At 42.8% G+C, this 22,491-nt stretch overlaps 1 protein-coding gene across 2 annotated transcripts in view; it reads right to left on the bottom strand.

Annotated features, from left to right (window-relative positions):
- Positions 1-22,491, bottom strand: part of SLC10A7 (solute carrier family 10 member 7) — a 215,197-nt gene that overhangs the window by 5,423 nt on the left and 187,283 nt on the right. The window lies entirely within an intron of this gene.

Here is a 22,491-nt window from a genome sequence, read left to right as displayed (position 1 = left end):
GTACATCTCGTAAGCAGCTGCCTGTAGTGTGTACCTATTAAGCTTCCATGCAGAACTCAGACACTGGAAGTTTAACTATCATTACCAGTTGTTTTAATATGGCCCAGTTGTCAGAATTATTGAGGATGTGTGTCAGCTTTTTCAATTGAATAGCTTTAATAGCTTAGCTTTCTTCTTGTTTCTTTGAGAACAGCCTCTGACAAGGACCCTAGCTCCTAAACATGTACAATGATGGCACCCAAATAACTTTTTATTATAACCAGTAAGGAAAGCTCTGCTTTTTCAATTGTTTTTACCTTCTAATAATTTTTAAACCTTTATGCGAAAATGTATTTCATGGCTGCTTTGTTTTTCATTGCCTCACATGTCATTGCCCTAAACAGGAAACACTTAACTCTTCCCAATGTCTCTCTCAGAGCTTCCAAAGCACACATTTAGATTTTTGCAGTTTCCGTCTTCTCATGAATATGAAAACCAAAAGAGCTTTCTTACAAATAATAATATGCCTAACCCATTTATAGTTGAAAAGCAGTACGTGACATTACAGCCCTAGAAAGCTGTCTCGATGAGAAAAGAAGAAGACCTGCACATACTCCCCACCATTTCCAGGAAAGGTTATTTGGTCCAAAGGGACGATACTAACGAGTTGGGGGATGAGGTGGAATAAAAGTGGGCGAAAGGGAGCAAACGATAGAAAGATGGAGATATTTGTCCCTAAACACAATCAGAGCAGAGGTTTCTGACCCAAAATCTGAGGACCATGGCTGCTGGGCTAAATCACCTGAGATGGCCTTCATAACTAAGACTTGGGGTGTCTGTCATTCCTCAGCAAGCTGAAGTGGTGCTGAATGGAAGCCAGCTGGGCCGTCACAGGGCCGCTGCCACCATAAGGAAACAGCCAATCGTTTGCCAGGTACAGAAGGTCTCCTAATGTAAGCGACATCAGAGAGTCACTTGACTGTGATGAATTAGGTACGTGAAGATGGTAACAGTGACCGTAATGATGGTTATGTGCAGTGATTGCCTATTAGACGTCACGTGTTGTCAAGTGCTTTCCCATATTAACTGAGCGAAGCCTCACAGTGAGCCGGGGAGGTTGATGAAAATCACTGTTCGCACCAGTTTTACACATGAGGAAACGGAGACTTTCTCAAGCGGTGGAGTCGGAACTGCAGTGCAGGCCACCTGGATTTCCAGTTCTCTGCATCAGGTAAGGTTCAAGGCTTCTGAGGTCGTCAGCTCAAGAAGCCATCGGGACTGCAGCTCCACAAAGCAGAAGAGTTTTTGATGCAAAAGAAGTCCTTTTGGAAATCCTTCTCCTTGCACCCCTCCCAGAAGCACTTCCAGGGGCAGCAGACCTCATCAAAGTCCCCTGCTTCCCAAACCTGGGCATTCCTGTGACTTCATACGGGTGAGGAGCTAAGTAACTGCTAGGGCCACGCCAGCAGTGGCCAGGAAACCAGAGCTAGAAAGCTGTGGCCAAGTCTTTACCCTCTAGAAGCTTCCAGTGTACAGATGACCTTCTGCCTTCTTTGGACCCCAATACCAACCTGCAGGAAGGCCTCTTCTGGTCTAGGGCTGGTTCTTCAGCTCCTGTCTCATCTTTGCACACCCTTCTGTACATTTCTCCATGAAGGGCTGGGACGGCCGACATCCCTCCTTGTCGGCCGGCTCCCTGGACGGTCCTGCCGGTAGGGGCACCGACAAGGCCGGAGCAGGAGGAGGGCTTGGCTTCCTGCCAGCAACAGCACCGTCAAAGCAGTGGCCAGAGCCGGCGCCAGGCCGCAGGGACAGCTCACTGTACCCTCCGCGGAAGTCCCCATCGCCTCCTCCCAGCTTCTAGGTTCTGAGAAGCCCCACTTCTTCCTTCTGTGCCTCCAGGTCCCGCTACTTCTCAGTTATTACTCCTTTGTTTCCTCACTGCCCCCTTCCGCCTTTTCAGTGTTTCAACACTGTTTGGTCCTCCCTCTACTGAAAGACTGATTTCTGTCTTCCCAACGGACCCTGGTGACACAGGCCCTTTTTCCACTTTGCCTTGCGTTCCAGTTATGCACCTTGCTTGGAAAAAAGAAGGGATCCGTGATGACTCGTGGCTGCTGCAGACATTTCTCGAATTAAATAAAGATTTCTCCTCACCACTGTATGTGCCTTCTTGTTAATCATTAATCAAATTTCCTATCACTTTAAGTGACTAATGGTAAAAATATGATTGAAAATAATATATCAGAGAAAAACCCCTTAGCTTCCCAGAGATTGGGGCCCATGGCCCTTTCACATGTCCTTGCTTGTCACTCTCATCTGGTGGATCCACAAGTCAGTCACTTGGTGGGAGAGGGGGACTCCAGCACTTCAAGTCACGTGGTATTTGTTTTGGGAAACTTGATTTGCCCTCAGTCTTAAAAACCTACGTTACTCTTTGATCATTTAATTATCCATTTTCCTTTTCAAATATTAAAATTTCTTCTCAATTTCCTGTTTATAGCAATCTTTTTTCCCTGCTTTCTTCAGTTTCTTCGCCACCTCCCCTCCCTGTCCCGTAACAGAGCTTCCACTCAGTGCACTTTCATTTTCTCACAGGCGACAGTAGAAAGAGAAGCCGGGAGAAGCAGAGGGAGAGTTAACTCGTCCCTGGCCCAGTGGCCCATCGCACTGGGTGATCCTTTGGAAGCAGCGAGTTTGACCTCTCTGTCTGCCACAGCTCCAGCCCTATCAGGACGGCAATCTGAAACTCACCGAGAGGCTGGGAACCTGCGAGAGCCACTGCGCGTGCCATGCTGTCATTCCTGACACCTGGTCATGAATTTGGCAAAATCTGTTCTTTAAGTCAACTCAGAGAAACTCAGCTGTAGCTCTCATTCCAGAAGCCTGTGTACTCGTAAGGTCCCACCCTTTCATCCTCTTCACTTTCACCCAATTCACTTGACCCTTCCTTCCATCCTTCCTTCCCTCCTTCCTTCCTTCCCTCCCTCCCTCCCTCCCTCCCTCCCTCCCTCCCTCCCTCCCTCCCTCCCTCCCTCCCTCCTTCCTTCCTTCCTTCCTTCCTTCCTTCCACTAGCATTCATGTGACCCGATTAAGTATTCTGTGAAGGGGTTAGCCATGCTGGAAGTAGGATGTGACATAACTCTGCATTTAACTAACGTACTGGGCACCTCTGTGACCACTCGTACCTCCCTCCCCGTAACCTCCCTTCAGGGCACAGTCAGCTCTCAACTGTACTTCCTATATTACCTCCAAACCAGTCTCTCTGCCTTCAGGCTTGCCCTGTCCAAGCAATTTTCCCACTCTGCGCCCAGATTGGACGTTATTGAATACAAATCTGGCTACGTCAAATCACACAATTTATGACGCGAGACGAGGACCTTCAGTGACCTGGCCCCAGCGCAGGCTTGGTCTCTCACCTGTAGGCCTTTGCATATGAATTCCTTTTGCCTAGAACGCCCCTCACCCACTTCTTGAGCTATGAGATCACTTAGCCCTCAGTTCCTAAGCTGCCTCCTCTGGGAAGTCATTCTCCAAGTCCCAAGGCTGGCCTTTACATCTTTCTACTCTGTGCTCACCTGACCTGGGGCACATTCCAGCCTAGCATTCACTGCCTGATTCCTGCATGTTTTCCTCGCTGAGCTGTAAGTTTCTTAGGGTCAGTGACTATTTCTCCTTTATCTTTGAGCATTTAGTAGGTACTCAAAAGGAGCATGTTGAAGGAATGGATTTGTATTTTTCCAGATCCCATCAAAAAGTTACTGCTCAGATTACCACTCCATTTTTACTACATTCGTTAACTAGGAAAAAAAAAAGCACAATAATTAAAAAAACCCCCACAAACTTACTAGAAAGAGTTTTTAAAGTAAGATTTAAATATAGGACTCTTTTCATCTTGCTATCACTGCACTAATATAAACACAGCAAATTAATTTTAATGCTCCCAGATACTGATTCTGTGTCACCCTGGTTGACAGGATCCAACTAGACTTTATGAGATGGCATTTAACTTTATAGAAGTGAACACTAGGCACACAGTTACAATTTTACAGGGACTTTAAGCTGTCATGCTGAAAAATGTTTATAAAACATTAATCAAAAATGCCTCTTTAATACAATGCATTGTCTGAAAGATGTTGGAAGGCGCATATTGTAAATGGATTCTTTTTCTGACTAAAGTAATTTCCACCAAAAGCATTTCCCCCATTGCTCTATGAGCACACTCATAGATAAAGAGCACTTTCCCAGAGCATTACTCCCTGATCCAAACACTTGGGAAATCACTAATGTACAGCATGCCATATTTCCATGTCACACATGACACATTCGTCTAAAATTATCCAACAGAGTTTGACACTGCAGCACATTCCATAAGCAGAGCTTTCAACTGACATCTGCCAAGCAGGAACTTCAAGTACACGCTTTCTTCTTCTAACAAGCAAGTAAGGGCTTTCTTTTATCCTATACCCAGGATGGAAAGGATAAAACAATACGCAAAAAGTCAGGTCCCCCCACCCCCATTTTAAATGTTTATTTTATATTCTCTGAATTAGAATATTCCCTTTGTATCAGTGTTCAACTTTCAACAGTTACTACTTTCTAATGGATGAGACATTTTCAAAATTTTTCCTTGAGAAACAGACATTTTTCTTCCTTGATTAAACATACGTCTTTATAAAACTCCGTCTGTAGGCTGCTTTATTGTTCACAGTATAAAAACTATTTACTTTATATCACTCTTCAGAGTTTGTTTTACTTTTAGGTGCAACGTTCATCCTCTCTTCATTCATCCAGCCATCCATCCATCCATCCATTCATTCGTTCATTCATTCATTCATTCATTCATTCATTCATTCATTCATAAAGTACTTTTGGGGTCTCTGCTACATGTGAGTTACTGTGCTCGGTGCTGAGGATATGAGGAGAAGAACACAGACAAGGTCCCTGCCTTCTTGGGGCCCTGACTACCTCAACTGTTCTTCAACCAAGGGATGAGGGCCGGGGGGCATGTGTAACCCCTCTGTCACTGGCTTACCCAGTTTCTACAACTCAGATTTTGGGGGTCGTGTCTGATTAATCCCACTTGTCGTTCTAGCTCTACATCAAGTCACCAAATTCTGTAGATTCCTTCGTCCACCTACCATTCTCCTTCCCCGTCCTCCCGCCCCCCCAATTTTCACTACCATCTTCCTAATTCACTTCCTCATAAAATCAAGCCAACATTACTTACAGGCGCCTGACATAACCCCGTCTTCAGACTCTTCCCTTCATCAATCCTACCAACCTCAGTCAGATTAATCTTCCTAAAACCCACATTAATTAAAGCCAATACTCTGCTCAAGAATTACAATGACTTTCTAGTGCCCATTCATCAAAGCCTCTACTTGCTTAACTTCAGTGAGGAATGACTGCTTCTACCACCATTTTGTAAGGGCTTTCGGCACACACAGGCCTTTGCCAGCATCACTGCATTACATCCTTCACCAGCCCTATGAAGTAGGTGGCGGTTTTCCCATCTGAAGATGAGGAAACTAAGGTTTAGAGCAGGTAAGTGACTTGCCTCCCATCATACATCTGGGAGGTGGTGGAGGCAGAATTAGACCACAGCCACCTCATGTAATCACCAAGCTGTGTTAACTCCATTAAACCAAACTTGCAGTGGCCGACGGCCGTGACTGGCACAGGCCTAGCCCTTTCTGGTCTCTGCAAAAGCTGAGCCCTTGCCTGGGTCTTGTCCTTTCTCTCTGTGTTCCTAAATCCTATGCATTTGTTGGGCTCAGCAGCTTTGTCTTTTCCTCCACCATGAAGGTGCTCCCCCCCCAACTCTTTCCTCTTTTGAAGAATGAAGTTGCATCACCTAATTTAGCATTTGCTTCTGTGGCCATTAGTTTCTTTTCTAGAGGTTTGGTTTTTCCCTGAACGGAGGCAAAGTATGATATTTTTCTTGTAGCCTCCTGCAGTGTTGAAGCCCAGTACTCGATACATACTCGTAAATGATTGATTACTTAAGAACAGGTGCTAAAGTAATGTTTCCTATCGAAAAAGACAGGATATAGAACAAACCGTAGCTGCTTTACTAGACTGTAAAGAGACTCATTCACATACCCCTCTGGGAGAGCACTGTATTTTATAGGATAAAAATATATTTGCTATGACAGGAAGGAAAGAAACTGGACTGACCGTGGAACATAAAATTTGAAATGACTATGGTAATTGTGGAGTTGGAGAGGAACTATATTGAAAAATACCCTTTGTGTCTTTTGAAACCTAATATTACACTTACTTTCCCACTTAGCTGAGAGACAGTAAAACTCCAAGTCACCTGGACCATTTCCTGTCTTTCAAAGATTCACTCGCCTGAATTCACATGACTTGTTTTCCATTTAAATGTTTTCTCAGAGTTTTCACTGAGTTCTGGAGAGAGCTGACTGGCAAATCTGGAATCCAGTTGTATCTCTCTTTAGTTGTCATGGTGATTTCCCACTTTTGTTTAGTTTGTTCTTAGCTAGAAACATCCATAATTTTACTATTCAAAGGTCATACACATTGTTATTTGAATTCTCTCTCTTCCTCCTTAGTAAATCATTCAGAAAAGCCCATGTTTGCCTTTAACAGTCATAAGGATGAATGGTCTCCCCAGTCAGAATGTAATCCAGGAAGGCAGTCAGTGTTTGAGAAACACGGCCACTCTTTTTGGGCATCTCTAAATGCCAATCTCTCTGTCCCCTCCCACCCCCACACACATATAGGGGTGGGAGGGGAACAGAGGGACGGAGGGAGGGAGAGGGAGACAGAGACAGAGAGAGAGAGAGGGATTGAGAGAGAGGGAGTCTTTCTCTTCGGAGACAGTCACAGAAAGTCAAACTCACTGGCACTGATTTATCTCAATTACTAAAGAAAGGGGCAATTATATGCCATTTCTAGAGCACGAAATGCTGCCATGATAAGGTACAACAGTTTTGGAAGTTAGTTAAAAAAGGCTTTCAGTTAGGAGTATCCCAAAGCAAGCTCATTTCCAGTAACATAGATGTTTGATGCAGTGATCAAAACTATTATATCTGGTAGCCTACACGAGACAATACAGTGCAGCAGCGAAGAGGCCTGATACAGGAGTCAGGAAGCCCTGGACTGGAATACCGTGTCCACCACTTACTTCTGGTGTGACCTTTGTTGGGCAAGTTATTTAACCTCAGTTTTCACAAAATGTACCTACTTTGCAGGTTGAAAAAATGAGTAAGTGAAATGATACACAATGTCTGGTAAGTAGTGAGTCTTTATCCATTATGTGCCAGAGACTGTTGTAAGTATAGTGAATACATGGGCAAACTCTCCGCCCTCCCCTCCCCCCAAGCCTCATGGAGCTTATGCTCTTACTCATTGAACAGGGAGAAGGCAGGGAGTGGCGAGGCAGGGCCAGGCAAAGAGCACATTCTCCCCACAGTGATGAGAAAATACAGCACTGCTGTCTAGGAAAAAAAGTTGTTAGGAAAACGGATTCAATGAACGTTTGAGTTATTCTATTTTTGTCTCTCTCTTAGGGTGGGTACAAGAAAGGCCACTTACTTCCAGGGTGACGCGTATGGCGTGGCTTGCTGTCCCTCAGAGAGTCCTGCTACATTAGTCAAGTGCTGTCCGAAGGTGTGGCCCTTCCGAGCAGCCGGTGTTTAGTCTGCAGAGCCCCAAGAACTGCATTCTGCTCTCAATCCTGGCTATTCTAGGATTTCCCCCAAACCCATTCTGGAACATTCCAAAGGCTGGCACATCAACTTCCTGCAGATTCCTTAGGAAAGGGGACAGGATGTGACAGATCATGTGACTTGCTCTCATTCACTCCCGGCTAAGTGACTGGTCTTTTGCTCAAACTCTCCACGGTATTTTAACATGAAGATTGTGCTGTCTTACCCTTGCCAATGAGTTACATTTTATTTGCTTCCCAGCGCTCTTCCTGCCATTCCATCTTTAACTGAACACTCCTGCCACAGTATCTTTGGTATGATTCCACCACCGCCACAGAACCGCTATTATTGCTTTATGAGACAAAAGAGAACACTTTTGTCCTTTTTATACAGAGTCTTCCAAAATGAGGTACAACTACATATATGCAATTAGAGCTCACTAGTAGTTTTCTCAGGGTCCCATTGATGGGTTCAGGGAACCCACACAGACCTACAACATTTCCAAATTGCTGAACGCAAAGGTCACAGCAGCAGCTCTGGATGTCTAACAAACCCCTTTGGCTAGGCTTCTGGCAGAAAAACCACATAAGCTGGCACCAGTTGAACGGGTCCACCCAGATGGAATTTTAACTTCTAACCTCTGAAGCCTGAAAAATACATACGGTTATATCAGTAGATGTCACAGGAGAGAGACAGCTTTGGAAGCCACAGGAGACGGCAGCCACCATGCCACACACACTGGACGTCCTCTCTGCTGTCCTGGAAGAGGCTCGTACTGCGCCCCTGACACCCCTCCCCTCGACAGGTAGGAAGCTTTTAAGCTCAGTTTCCTTTCTGGTGTAGTCAGCAGCTATTTAGTTATGTGAAATACATGTTTGTGTAAAACTTTCCTAAGAGATTTAGCATTCTTTCATATTCAACCAGAATTCAAAAATATTCCTTTATCCAAAGCGGACAGTTAGGCCTGGAGAGCAGGAAAATTAATCAATTTAATGCTCAAACTGGGTGTCTGAGGCCATTACTAAAAAACAACAACAATCTTTCCAGTAATCGAGCTTTAGGAAAAAGAGAGTACCATCCAAGTTTAGTCGTTCCCCAACCCCACCTCACACAGGACTTCAGAAGCCTTATCTGGAGTTCATGGATGTTTTCGTTTTCATTTGTATGTTAGTAAGGCCGAATACAGATTGCAAAAAATAATTACACAGGGCTTATTGTGTGTCAAGCACCATCTGAGAGTGTGTAGATATCTACTCATTCACTCCTCACATTTACAGTGTGAGTGAAGCTACCATATTATCTCCATTTTTCAGATGAGGAAACTGAGGTGGCGATGAATAACAATTTCTCAAGGCCACGCAGAAGTACTGATGGGATGTAGCTGGGATGTGACCACAGACAGGCTGGTTCTGGGGTCTGTGCTCTTCCCCACACTGTGTGCCTACAATGCCCCAAATGATAATTTGTCAGAAAAAGTAGGAACCCTAGAGAAAAGAGGTGCATGGTAATAGGAATAGAATAATAGAGGTTGAATACCTAAGGAAAACAATATTTACACAAGAAAGGTCTGAAAGGAAGAGAGGGACTCCTTCCAACAAAGGTGCATATGTGGCTGGGCTTTCACTCACTTTGAATAAAAGTTGGTGGGTGACCATTTTGGGCGCATTAGGACAATTACAGGTTGTGTTTTAGCCTTCAGTTACCTGGACTGTAATCCTACCACTTTGCTGAAAGTTTTATGTAAATAAAGATGCAAGACAGACCAAAATGAGCAGCTGGTATTATTTCTGTTTTGAAACAGGTATGTGCTGATTGGAAAAGATGTTTAATAAATGGCCTGAGCCAGCTCACCAGATGCTGACAATGAAACATTTAACTCCCCCAGTTGAAGGTTTCCGCTTCGGAAGATTAGGTACACCCTCACCTGTCTGAAAGCATTGTAGGAGTAATTAGCAAACAGGGAATTGAAGACTGAATGAAAGAACTGAGCCACAGAGCTTTCATTCAAATGCTGGCTGAGTCTTCCAGGAGGAGTCACCATATTTACGGAGACAAGGTGGGCAGGAAGCAGAGTGAGATTCCTTTTTCCCTTTTCGAGGTTATGAATGAAAAGTCCTTTGTCTTGTAAAGAGAAAACCTGGCTTCTGTTCATACTCACAGGATAGGAAAACATCAAAAATAGAAATGAGAGTTTCATATGACAAAAATAATGCAAGGTTATCAGAATATGTTTAACATGGTCATCAACACAGAACTGGCTCCATCTGATTGGCTCTGAAAAGGCTTGCTTAATTTTACAAAATATTTTGATGTGTTTTTACAGAAATGAAGGAAAGTACTTGAACATTGTAAGTCTCAGGCGGAGAAGCTGATGGGTGTGACAAGTACTTTCCTTGATTCTGCTACAGTGCCACTACCCCAACCTCAGTTTTCCCTACAATTTTGCATTTATAATCCTCTTCACAGTGGACAGTGAACTTCCAGAAGGCTTCGAAATCTTACGTAAGTGGTAAATGCAAGTAAGCTGTGACCAAAATGAACACTAATTGTTTTTAATATACATTGTTTTGTTTTAGCAACGTGGCCAGTAGTAATTTTCTACTTGATGGTACCATGTTTATGATGAATATAAACCTCAAAAGAGATGTCTTCTGACACACAGAAGAACAAGGCAGTTTAGGATTCGAAATCAGTTATTTATCCTTAAATCCATTGTCTCTTAAAAAGGTTGACTCAAGATTCTGCGGTTTAACTTGACAAGATGATGTCCTGCTAACCTACTCCTGCCCTTCATTTTTTCTCAATTATATAAAAATTAGGGAGTTAGGGCCTCATTTAGAAGACTTTAGGCAGAGCAAGAAATTCAGAAAATCGTGGGAGCCATTTCTGGAAGTAATGTTTTTCCAATATCTTCAATTTTCCTTATCCTCTGAATACATAACATATCTAATCATAACACAGAGAACTGTGGATTTCACAAATCAGTACAAACAAATGGCGAATTTTATGAACAAATAAGCAGGTATAACCTTACTGTTGGAACACACAACATAAACAGACACAGAAGGTTAGTCTAAGGCAGTGGTTCTCAGACCCAGCTGCACAATAAACCACCTGGGTGGATGTAAAAAAAATACGATGCCTGGGTCTATTCTGTGAGATCCTGGGTTCACAGGTGTGTGGGGAGGGGTCCCAGTATCATGGTTCCTGGGCAGCTTCTAGGTGATTCGAATGTGAGCTGGGCTGAGAAGCCAGGTGTGGTAATAAGGGCAAGTGAGAGGACTCCGGAAGATTCTTGAGGCAGACAGATTGGCCACTGTGTGGCAGCTCAGGCGTTTACTCACTGTGTGGAATGGGCTGAGTTATTGGACCTGTGTGAGGCTGTTTTCTGGTTTGGACAATCGGATCAATAGTAGCTACCGGGCAGGGGTGTTGTGACGATGACATGAGATAATAAGGCAACTTCTGTGCCCAACACAGTGTCTAGCATGCAGTAGGCACCAAATAAATGCCAGAGCCTTCTCCTGCTAATGTTTTCAAAGTGTCCTCACACCTACTTTCTGATTTAGTGTTCCCCTCACCCTTGTGAGAGAGCAGAAAAATATAGGCTTCCTGGTTTGGATGTCTCTGTGTCTGGCTGATTTAGAATTTCCTGTCGCTTTATTATCCAAGTGACTTCATATCCTCTCACACGGCTGGAGAGCATTGGGGCTCAGTCCTCAGAGTTCTCTTCTCCTCGACCTGCCCACTCCTTAATGATCTCATCCGGTCTGACAGCTTCAGATGACATGGGTATGCTGAAAACTCCAGCCTGGACCAGAATTCCAGACTCAGAAAGCCAACTTTCCACTGGATGTTGGAAACACATCTCAAACCTGACATGTTCAACCCGGACCTCTTGATGTGTCCCCACATCCCTCTTCCACCACCCAAATCTGCTTCTCTGCAACCTGCCCCAGTCCAGTGAGGACAACTCCTTCCTGCCAGCCTCGCAGGCGCAACACCTCAAAATGTCTTGAATTCTTTTTCCTACATACACATCCAAGTCATCAGCAAATCCATTAGTTCTGTGTTCAAAATATATCTAAAATTCGATGCTTCTCACCACTTCTACCATTCTTACCTTTGACCAAACCACCCTAAGTTCTTGTCTGAATGAGAGCCTCTTAACTGGCCTGCCTGCTTCTCCCGGCTGCACCCGTCCACCCCTCGAACCCCAGTCTTCGTTTAACACGGCAGCCAGAGGGATCCTTCCAAAGTGGAAGCTGGATCTTGTCACTTGTCCGCTCAAAACCCTCCAACGGCTTCCCCTCTCATTCTGAGCAAAAGGTTCAGGCCTTACAATGGCCAGTAAGGCCTTACACAATATTACTCAACCCCTCTCCCAGTGCTTTTTTTTTTACTAAGTATCCTGTAACTCCCTCCCTCATTCCGCTCCCTGAACAGTGGCCCTTCCGCCTTGTCCAACTTGCCAAGTTGTTCCCTCTGGTTGGAATCTCCTTCCCCTAAATAGTCACATGGCTTGCTCCCTTATTTCCTTCACATCTTGGACCCAATGTCCCCGTTAAGCCTGAAACCTTCTCACATCCACCTTGGCAGCCCTTACTCTCTGTTTTTCTTTTTCTTTATAACACTTAGCACCATCTGCTGTGCTATATATTTAAGTGTTTGTCTGTTTAACAGCACTAGACAGAAAGCGTTATAACGGTGAGAACTTTTTGTGTTTTGTTCCCTGCTGTCCCTGTAGGTCCTAGAATAGGGCCAGGCCCACAGTTGGCTAAATAAGTACTTGTTGAATAAATGATTGAATCAAGGAAATTCTGTTTTGAAAGCATCTTTTCATTGGCACCAGCGCTTCCTGTATATTTCTGCACTTGTTGTCAGTTGCAAGGAGGTTTGCTTTTATTATTATTATTAAGCACTTAAAGTGTTTTAGAGAAGTTTGCGCCAGCAGGACTAGAGTACCAATACTAGAGTAGTACTAGCAGTGGAGAAGAGTACTAGCACAGAGAGCCGACTTGCATCAAAGGCAGCTCTGGGAAGTGTCATTGCTCCAATGTCACCAGAGTGCTCAGCTTCAGGATCGATGACATTCCAAGTGAACTGGCTTCCTGGGGTCCCGGAATCTTTTGAATTCCGTCCAATTTTATATCTCTTCCTGATCCCAGGGTAACTTGTTAAAAACCTCCTGAGTACCCCATGGCTTTCAAAACTGGGCAGCTCACTAATTTCTGGCTGGAGTGGTGTGGACGCGGGTAAGGAGGTGGTGGCGTCACCCTCATTTTGCAGCTGCAGGCTCGTTTGTTCTTTACTGTAAAGAAGCATGGAGCTGGCTGTCACGAAATACACACAATCTGGTGTATAGTGTCTGGTTCCATTAAGAGAACTTCTGGGAAGAGACACGAGCAAATAAATAATTGCAGAGATGCAACACTGGAGCGACAATTGTCCTTCATCGGTCTCTGTTGGTGAGCGGGAATTGAGAGGACTAAACCTCGGGTGAATGAGATCTCCTGGTGAGGTTCTTCCCTTCAAACACAGCACACAACTGCCGTTCTGTGGTGCACACTTTAGTACTGCTGGAGGCAAACTTTCTAATGAGAATCATCATTAAAAACAACCCCTCTGCAACAGGCCGCGAGCGCGGAGATGAACGGGAAGCCCTGGGAAGTGAGCGCTGCCCACTCTCCCGGACGTGGCCAAGGCCTCGTCAGAAAGGACAAGCTCCAGGATGACGGAATGTGCTGCGCTCACTTCCTGTGGAAGTTTCCTTTCAGAAGCATGGGGGGTGTATAACTCCGGGCACATGAGTTGATTATTAATGTGCAAAATTAATCTCTTTAGAGAGACTTCTGACTATGACAAGGTGGTTTTTACTTTGAAATAAATAAGAAGCTGTGGAATTAAAAGCTTCCATCACTAAGCGCTGACCTTAAGGAGCACGTAGGGAGGAAGATCCGGTATATTGTGTGAGGTGTCACTGTTTACTCCGTGGGATTTTCATGTCTTCTTGCCGATGAACTGTGGGGTGATCCCTGCAAGTTGAGCTCAGCTGCAGGGAAGCTGACGCATGTAAACGTTGGCCTCTCCTGCTTCTGCTCCATCCCTGAGACTGAGCCAGCAGTAGACAGTTCACACGCCACTCTTAGGTGTTTCTAGAGGATGGGGTGGCGTGATGGAAAGGACGTGGACTTTGACACCAGAGACCTGGGTTTACATCCTGACTTTGCCACCTACCAGCTACATGATCGCGATCGGACCTTAATACGCTCAGTTTCCAGCTCTGCTCAAAATGAGGGTACAGTAACGATCTCAAATGGTGCTTGGAGGTTTCAGTGAGGCAGTGCATGTGAGGCACCTAGTATAGTGCCTGGCACAGAGTTAGCACTCCCAAAATGGCAGCTGTTATTATCATTAGAAATAGCACTGTGAAACAGAATGGTGGGGTTCAAATGGAGTAGTCTAAAGGACTGAACAGAGAAAGGGTTTCTCACTGAAACCATCCAGGATGAGGTGTGAAACACTCCTAGAACTTTTGAGAACAGTGATGGCTGAGATACCGCGGTTTCCTACCCCCGAATGCTGCCCGAAGCTCCATGGGCCTCCATCTGTGTACAGGTTGTTGACAAGTGCTTACGATTCTGTTTGGTCTGCTGTCTCTTTCAGAGCGCTGACTTCTGGAAAACAGTGATTCCCTCATGTGTGTCTTTTCTTATCTTTCCACAGTATGAATTTATACTGTGAGATTTTTTTATTTTGAAAAGTCATATATGTTTCCTTTCATAAAGGGACTTATATAAGGATAACTCTCAAATAGTGGGCATTTTGAAATTATTTTCAACATGCTTAAATTTATACTCAGCTTGCCGGGAAGACATGGTCTTAGAGAAAGCAAGCCTCACTTCTGGAGTAATAGGTATGATGGGCAGTGAATGGATGGTTTTCTTTTGATCAGGTCATACCTTATAAATCCTGGCATACTTTCACGTGCAAATGCTGTGGTTTAACCAGACTGGCACAAAAAGAACTCAAGAGGGCATTTGAAATTAAAGCAAAAATATGGGAACCACAGCTACAGATTAGAAAACTAGGAGCAGATTTTTGTCCTTCTCAGACAAGACCATGCAGCCATGGAATGAAGAAATGAGTGATTCCTAGATATCAGAGTCCAGGCCTACAGATTGTGCTTTTAAAAATGTTATTGTTTATGTATCTTTTTATAGTACTTAGTAGTGTGCTATGAGAATACTTAAGCCCTAAGTGTGTCCTTTTGGCTAATGATGAGATTTAAAAAGTATCTAAAAGTGGGGCACACCGTGGCCAGGCTTAATTTAAAAAAAAACCCACAACCCAACAAAGTAACAACCCAAGTTGATGCAAACTCATTCCCACTATCAACAAAAAGAACTTACACAAAACCTGACTGAATACTCTGCTGGGTTAAGAGCTTCCCTGAGAACCTGGGCTCGTGAGCCAGCACCTCTGGAAGCTGGAGGTGATTCTGGATAGATGTAATGCGGGGGCTGTCAAACTTCCATGTGTATATAATACTCTTTTTTGGAGAGTGTCACAAAAATCAGATTTCAGAGTCTTATTCTTAAAAATTCTGAGCCAGTGGGCCGGGCCTGAGATGAGGCCCAGTAATCTAAATGTTTTTTAGGAAGCAATTTGCTATAATTTTGAGGGCCACCCTTTGAGAAATGCTGATCTTGTGGTGTCTCTCTGAATGACTCAAGATTCTAAAGCTAGATACTTAAATCTTTCAAAATCAGAGAAATACTGAAGGTTAGAATTAGAAGGGCCCCCGTCACATCTGGTCTCAACTTTTCATAGCGAGGGGACCACAGATTGATACTAGAGCCCAAGTTCCACAGTATAGCTGAGCATGGTGGCTGAGAGTCAGACCTGGCTTGACTTCTGGCTCTGCCACTTAGGAATTGGGCAACTTGTTTAACCCTTGGGAATCTCACTTGCCTTATCTGGGGTGTAAAAAATTAGTAACAGAAACCTCCTTTAAAGTAAAGTAGGAAAGTCAGAAGGGGGCGTTCTCATGCCTACATCCATTACTAAGCACCACTCTGTAATAGAACCTCTAACTTCCTCTTCCGCTTTCTAAGGCGTTTCCTTGCCTTTGTTTTAGTGGACTCGAACGTGGCCTGCCATGCTGCCATGTTTCAGCTGCAAGTCTTTGTGGTTCCCGAATAAACCCATTTTGCTGGAGAAACATCGGGCTGGCTTTTTGTTTAAGGTCAACAAGGGTGAATGTGGGAGTGGTGAGAGCTGGCGCGTGTAAAGGACTGTTGGGAAGTGACCCACACCAGGCATAAGTTCCAGATTCTTTCTGACAGACAGTGTGTGTGGCCAAAGAATTTTCAGTTAAGTCAAGGCTAGCTACACCCCTACAACCGTGCCAACAGGTTTGAATGAAAGTGAGCTGCCACGATGCAGGTATTTTTAACACATAATAGCAATCAAGCACAAAAAAAGCTTAAGCAACCGGTCCTATACACTCCAAGTCCCAGCTCTGACCTTTCAAGTGCTCTCACTAACACTTTACATGAGAGGGCTTTCAAAGCACACACAGCTACATTCCAGAGCAGATTCAGTGAACTTTAGTCAGCCTCAGGCAACCACAGATCCTAACAGGAGTGGACACAAAACCAGGTAGGCAACTAGCATCGAGCACAGCCCTGAGATTTCCTATTCAGACTATGGATTCGCCAGATTCTTTTAGCAAGTGGGACGTGTGTCTAAAGTTCTTGGGTAGCCTACATAGCAACAAGTCCATCTGTTCCATTGGTCAGGCAAAGTAACAAATCAGTAATTTCACCAATAAAAAACTATTTCTGAATTCATTATGCTAATATGCAAAGTCTCCCGGAGGGTAGAGGTACAGATAACACAAGCATTTGTCGCAGCTCCTCTGGAGTATTTTCTTTCTGAGAAAATCACTGCTGAACACTCCAGCGAGCATTTTCCATCAGAGCAACTGGCTGTCCCTGGCGCTGAAGTCTAAACTAACCAGCACAACCGTTATACCACACTGTCAACGCAAGAGTATTTTCAAGTAAATTACTTTATGCAACAAGCACTTAGCACAGTGTTTGCCTAGTAAGTACTCAATTACTGGTAGCTGTTACTATTACTATTATTACTACTATTGAAAACAGGATGAATAGGGGAACAATTAAAAAAATAAATCAACAAAAGGTACAGAAACTCGGTTATAGAAGCTGAATTAATAAAATCTAAATGTAGGTGATATATTACTGCAAATCAACTTAGCTCTGGTTCCTACATGGTATCAGAAACTTGGGTTCAAGTTCAGTGAATAACGGACAGAAGAACCCAAAGCCTGCATGGTAACTATTTGAGGAAGGGGATAAAAATCTCATCAAGCAAGGTATAAAGGGATATTTTTCAGACCTTGGATTATGACCCACTAATGAGTTGCAAAATCAATTCAATGGGTTTTTATCTAGCACTTGTATAGAAAATGGAACGTACGAGTATTACACAAAGTAAGAGTGAAAGCTGTGTTGTAAAACTTTTACACACATGCACGTGTGTACCGGCTCATACATATTTTTGCTGTCGGTTGTGGTTGCAAACATTTGACAGTCCCTGGCATAGAAGACACGGAAGAGGAGAAGTGTGGGTATCAGACATTGGTCTTCCTGGCGAACACCCTCTGGCATATCAGTAAGATGAATGGTACTTGACGGTCAGACTGGGGATCCCTCATAGAGGTTTTATTGTCTTTAATTTCATATTTGCTGCCTAAAAACTTGGAGACTTCCCAAAGTTTTATTACAAAATCTAGACGTACGAGCAATGATTTTTAAACACTAAATTTAGAATAAAAAATTCTAAACAAAATAGTTCACAAATCTCTGAGGAACATAAGTGTGTCCTTTGTCTAGGAACTTACATTTTTCTCTTTATATGGATCAGAAAGTAGCACACAATGACAGACATGCCCCTACAGTGTGGTAGTAAAATCTACTGGGACTTTAATTTCAGTGGCATCTTCAAGAATATGTCAAATGGCAGGGGTCCCCAAACTGCCTTTCCTTACAGAACTGTAACTTAAGGACAAAATGCAGAACAGAAATATATTTAGAACTACGCCCCAAAGTCAAACTGCTAGTTTCTGTCTTTACTCTGATTTTCTATTTCCACTTTAATACGTAGTTTGTTGTCAGATAGCACTGTGGCTCTTAGCTGGCAAGAATGGAGCACAGACTGTTGTCTCAAGAAAGCTAAGGGCTGGGTCATCAAGACTCACTTTTAATAAACTATAACTTTTTGTTCATAAATAAAGAAAAATACTGAGTGCCAGTTTGTGACTGGGCCACATGGAAATCTATGTTTATGGGAACAATCATAGGTATTAAGTACTTTTAAACTGTCTTATAACCAGCAATGCAATCAGAAGTAATTTTCTTTTTTAAACAATTGATAAAACAATTCAAACCCATGTTCAGATAGCGCAATTACAATACGTGGAATCAGTATAGCACGTTTTGGTTTTCAAAGTCCTTTTGCATCCTGTTATCCAATGTAGTTCTGGAAGTTTGGGGGCCTGGAATCTACTCTCTATTAGTTACATAATCTGGGACAAGGTTTATAATTTTTTCTATGCTTTCATTTCTTTGTATGCAAAATAAGATAATAATTACTGAGCTGTTAATATTCTAGCTTGTTCAGGTAACATGACTTAATGGGTTAAGTGCTTTTAAAAAATACTTCCCAATTGTAGGAAGGGTAGTTTTATTAAGATAATAGTCTTTATGTGCCAAGTGGCATTACAGATAAGCTTTAGGGGAAAAGAAAAACAGAAACACAGATTTTCATATTTCAATTCCATTTCCTCTTGAGAAAATAACCTAGATGCTATTAACTGATCTTCTCGGCCCAAGTTGCAGGTAACCCTTTAGCATTCTTGAAAAGCTTCCAAGTAAAATAGAAAAGGAGAACCTTTTCAGATTTTGTTTCTCCTGTGAAAATCTCTGGAGAGTATGAAGACATTTTTTTAACCTCTTTAGAAAGAAGCAACAGCCATATTTCCTTGCCTGTAATACTGTAACGTTATTTACAAAACCATTCCTTTCAAGAACACTTTCCCTTTTCACCCATAGCAGGGAAACTGTTGTTGTCTTACAGAAAGGAAATATCAGCCACAGACTCAGAAACTTAAAACTAGAATCTCAAGCAGCATCTTGTCCACGTCTCATTTTACAGCTGAGAAAATTGAGGTCTACAGCACTTAAGTGAAGTGTTCCAGCTTTTGGTGAGAGAACTGAACTTGAATCCAGACTAGAATCAGGTTTGTGTTCTTTCTACTCTTTCCAGAATCCTATGTCTACCAAAAAAGCTATATTCTGTTTGCTTACTGCATAGTCTCTTGTCACAGTTCAGTTGTGTAATTGCAACCCTAGGCTCACGATGATGTGTAAGTGACGTAGGGAATAGCTGTGTGATTTGCTTTGCACACAAGAGTCTATAAATGGTAAGACACATAGCGGGCTCTTAAAAAATGTTGATCCTGACACTCTTATTTAAAATTTAAGTAGCATTCTTTCAATTCAGAAATGCTTTTGGAAATAAGTAACAAGCAGGAATCGCCCAACTGACCACCAAGAGTCAGTTGATATGCTCGGAGAATACATGCCTTCAGTTTGCTATTTAAAAGCATTAAAAACTAATATAAACATATACTTAAGGACCTCAAATATCCTGAAGCATTCCCTTTGTATCTACAGTGAGAAAGTTTTCTACATCTGTTGAACTCTAGATAAGGAAAGTGATTTGAATATTCAAGAGGAACAAATAAAATAAAGGTAAAATACTAATTCCACAGGGTATCTTGTATTGAATTTCTTTCTTGATGAGATCTATTGACCGACTGTGCACTGAGCCATTGTTAACTAGGGTACAAGCTGTTCTTCAGTCTCTGCTATGTAAAATATCTTCTCATTATTATACAAATATCAGCATCAAACTAGAGAATAATTAGAGAGAGTTCATGGCTTTTATGGCAACCCACAGCAAGTGATGCTGTCTTGACAAAATATGAAATTATCTCCAGCCCTGAGTGGAAACTATAGGAGCACAGCAAACATGGCCGGTAGTGCTTTCTGAGGTGAAGCACAGCAATGGCTCTGCACTTCCTCAGGCCTCCTCTTTCTTCCTGAATGAACTCCAGGGAATGGCATCATGTCAGGCTTTCCAGATGGATTATGTGAAGCCATAGCTCAATGTCATTTTCAATAGGAAGCCTCATAATTAAAGGTCAAATAGTCACTTCATCTGCAATCAATCAATAGAAAAAGTACTAATACAAAGAACTAATCAATCAGTGGCAAATGCACTAATAAAAGCAATGAATCAAATTCAGCATGTGTGTAGATGCAAGTACATGGAAGCGATTGAGACAGGGCAAAAGCAAGAACAATAAAGTAACTGAAAGTGTGTGTACAAGAGAATATTCACGAGGCTTCTGAAGTAAGAATTTTCATCTTTGGTTCAGTAGGTACATGGGTACCACTTGGCCTGCAATGATTTATTCTTAAATACAAATACTGGGTGTAATAACGAATGGCATTTGATAAGGCTCACAATGTATTTTATTTGAGATGTTAGGTGTGTGTACGTGTATGTAAAACCACTAGAAGAATACTATGACAGTGATTGCAAAAGGGATAGATATGGTTTCTAAATGCCAAGTAGATAGGATTTGTTGTATTTCATCTTTGTGTGAGAGGTGAGAGGAAGTATAGGATCCAAACACCCCTCGCTATATGTGAAAATAAGGGTGCTCGTGGGACCGGGGTGATCCATGCCACATCTCTGAGACAAGGGACGCAGCAAAGAGGCCATTTTTATAAATGACAGGTAGGAGACTGCGGAGGGAAGGCGGGTACGACCAAGCCATGATAAAATAGTCGGGTTGGAACTAAAAGTCCCTAATCTAACAGCGAAGGAAACTGAGGCCTGGGCAGGTATCAGAGGGAGAATCAGGATGAGTATTTAGGTTTTGTAGTTACGAGAGAGCTTAAGTCTCTCATGTTACAGAAGTAACTAAGGATTTACACTACATGGTCACTTCGATAATCACACTAGTATCGTATTGGAGGATCTAAGAATCTATTTTATGGGAGGACATGACAAAAGCAAGCAAAATCCAAGTTCACCCAACCCTTTTTTAGCAAAACAGCTCCTTCTGATAGGTGGTCAGAGCACCTGTTTGCCTGAATAGTCGCTTCAGAAAGTATCAGAACAGAAGAGTATGGCTTTGTGATTAAGAAAAACAGACAAGACAGAAAAAGAAAAAGATGGAGTGGATACATATTTTGCTTATAGAAAAGAAGAGAATACTGACTGTGCTGCAGTATGCTTCTGGGTAGAACTTCGTTCAAGGCAGGCAGCTCCAGCACAGAGGAACATCATGGAGAAACCAAAAATCCATTTTGGTTTTCCTGACAAAAGCAAACCCCTAGGGGTGGGGTGGGTTCAAAAGCCCATTGCAGGAATACACAAGTGTATTCGATGCAGCATGGCTCAGCATCTGCTCCAAGGACATGGGCTCATTGGGTACCTGACTCGGGACATCTGCAGCGTCTGGTACCACCTGCTTCTGGACTCTTTTATAACAGCCCCTCCCTTTTTAGGAGACTGGGAACACTGGACATCACATCACCATAACCACTTGGGGGGAAAAAGGGCAAGATGATTTCTTTGAGATCAATGATTAAACCACACTCATTACATGAAAATCTACACGCAGGGGGCAGGAGATTGGAACCCTGGACACAGTAACACAGTCATAACTAATATAGTTATAATAACTAACAACATTAGCTACTGCTTAAAGATGACCTGCTATGTGCCAGGCAGCACACAAGCTCTTTAGGTGAGCAATCTCATTCGGGCCACAGCAACTGTCACACACATCACACAATGCAATTATTGCACCTATTCTGTCATGAACTGACAAACTACTATGTACAAGTGCTAGTTACTTAACAGATCCTATTTTTAATCTTTACAGTACCCTTATGAAGTGTGTATTATCCTGCCCCATTTTACAGATGAGAAAGCTAAGGTTCAGGGATGTTAAGTGATGTGTCCAGGGTCACAAAATCAGGATTGGAATGTGGCTTCCAAAGTTCTTTCAGCTTCAAGTTGATGGTGATTAAAAACCTAGCGGACATACTGTAATGTATGAACAGTATAAATATAATTTATTCACATAAGCTGAAGCCCTAGATAGCAACCAATCCTTCAAGAGTTTGCAGTTTCTAACATTTTCCAAACTTGGCAAGGCTGACAATAGGTTCTATGAGACACGTGTGTGGGGTGAGTAAAAGCATCATGAAATGTGCTTGTTGTAGTTTACAGGCTGAACTTCCTCAGCATGAGCAGACTTAGAGCAATGTCACGATTCTTCGGTCTCTTTAAGTGAGTCCCAAGCCAAAACGTGAAGGAGGTTTTATTACGAGTTTTTACCACAGTGTGCCTACTACCCCAAGGAGTTTGTGAATGACGCATATTTCAGTAAAGGTTTTGATTACTTAATGAGTTTTAATGACTGAAAACATGGACTCTGGATGGCTGGACACGTTACTGGGATAACACCACGAAAGTGGATAAAGGTGAGTAGAAAAGAGCATTTTTCTTCTCGATCTATTTTTTGTCCATTAAATAAAATACTTACATCACTTTAGGTGCTAATCAGATTGAGTTAACGATAATGACATTGTGTTTCTTTATAGAACATAACACTCTGAAATGAACTTCAAACTAATGTCAGTATCAAATTTGAGAAATAAT

Source organism: Rhinolophus sinicus, chromosome 15 (genome assembly GCF_057876585.1).
Source record: "Rhinolophus sinicus isolate RSI-liver-muscle chromosome 15, RSI-T2T, whole genome shotgun sequence".
In the NCBI taxonomy this organism is placed as follows: Eukaryota; Metazoa; Chordata; class Mammalia; order Chiroptera; family Rhinolophidae; genus Rhinolophus; species Rhinolophus sinicus.
Note: the sequence above shows the minus strand (reverse complement) of the source record. Positions and strands in the feature narration are given on the sequence as shown.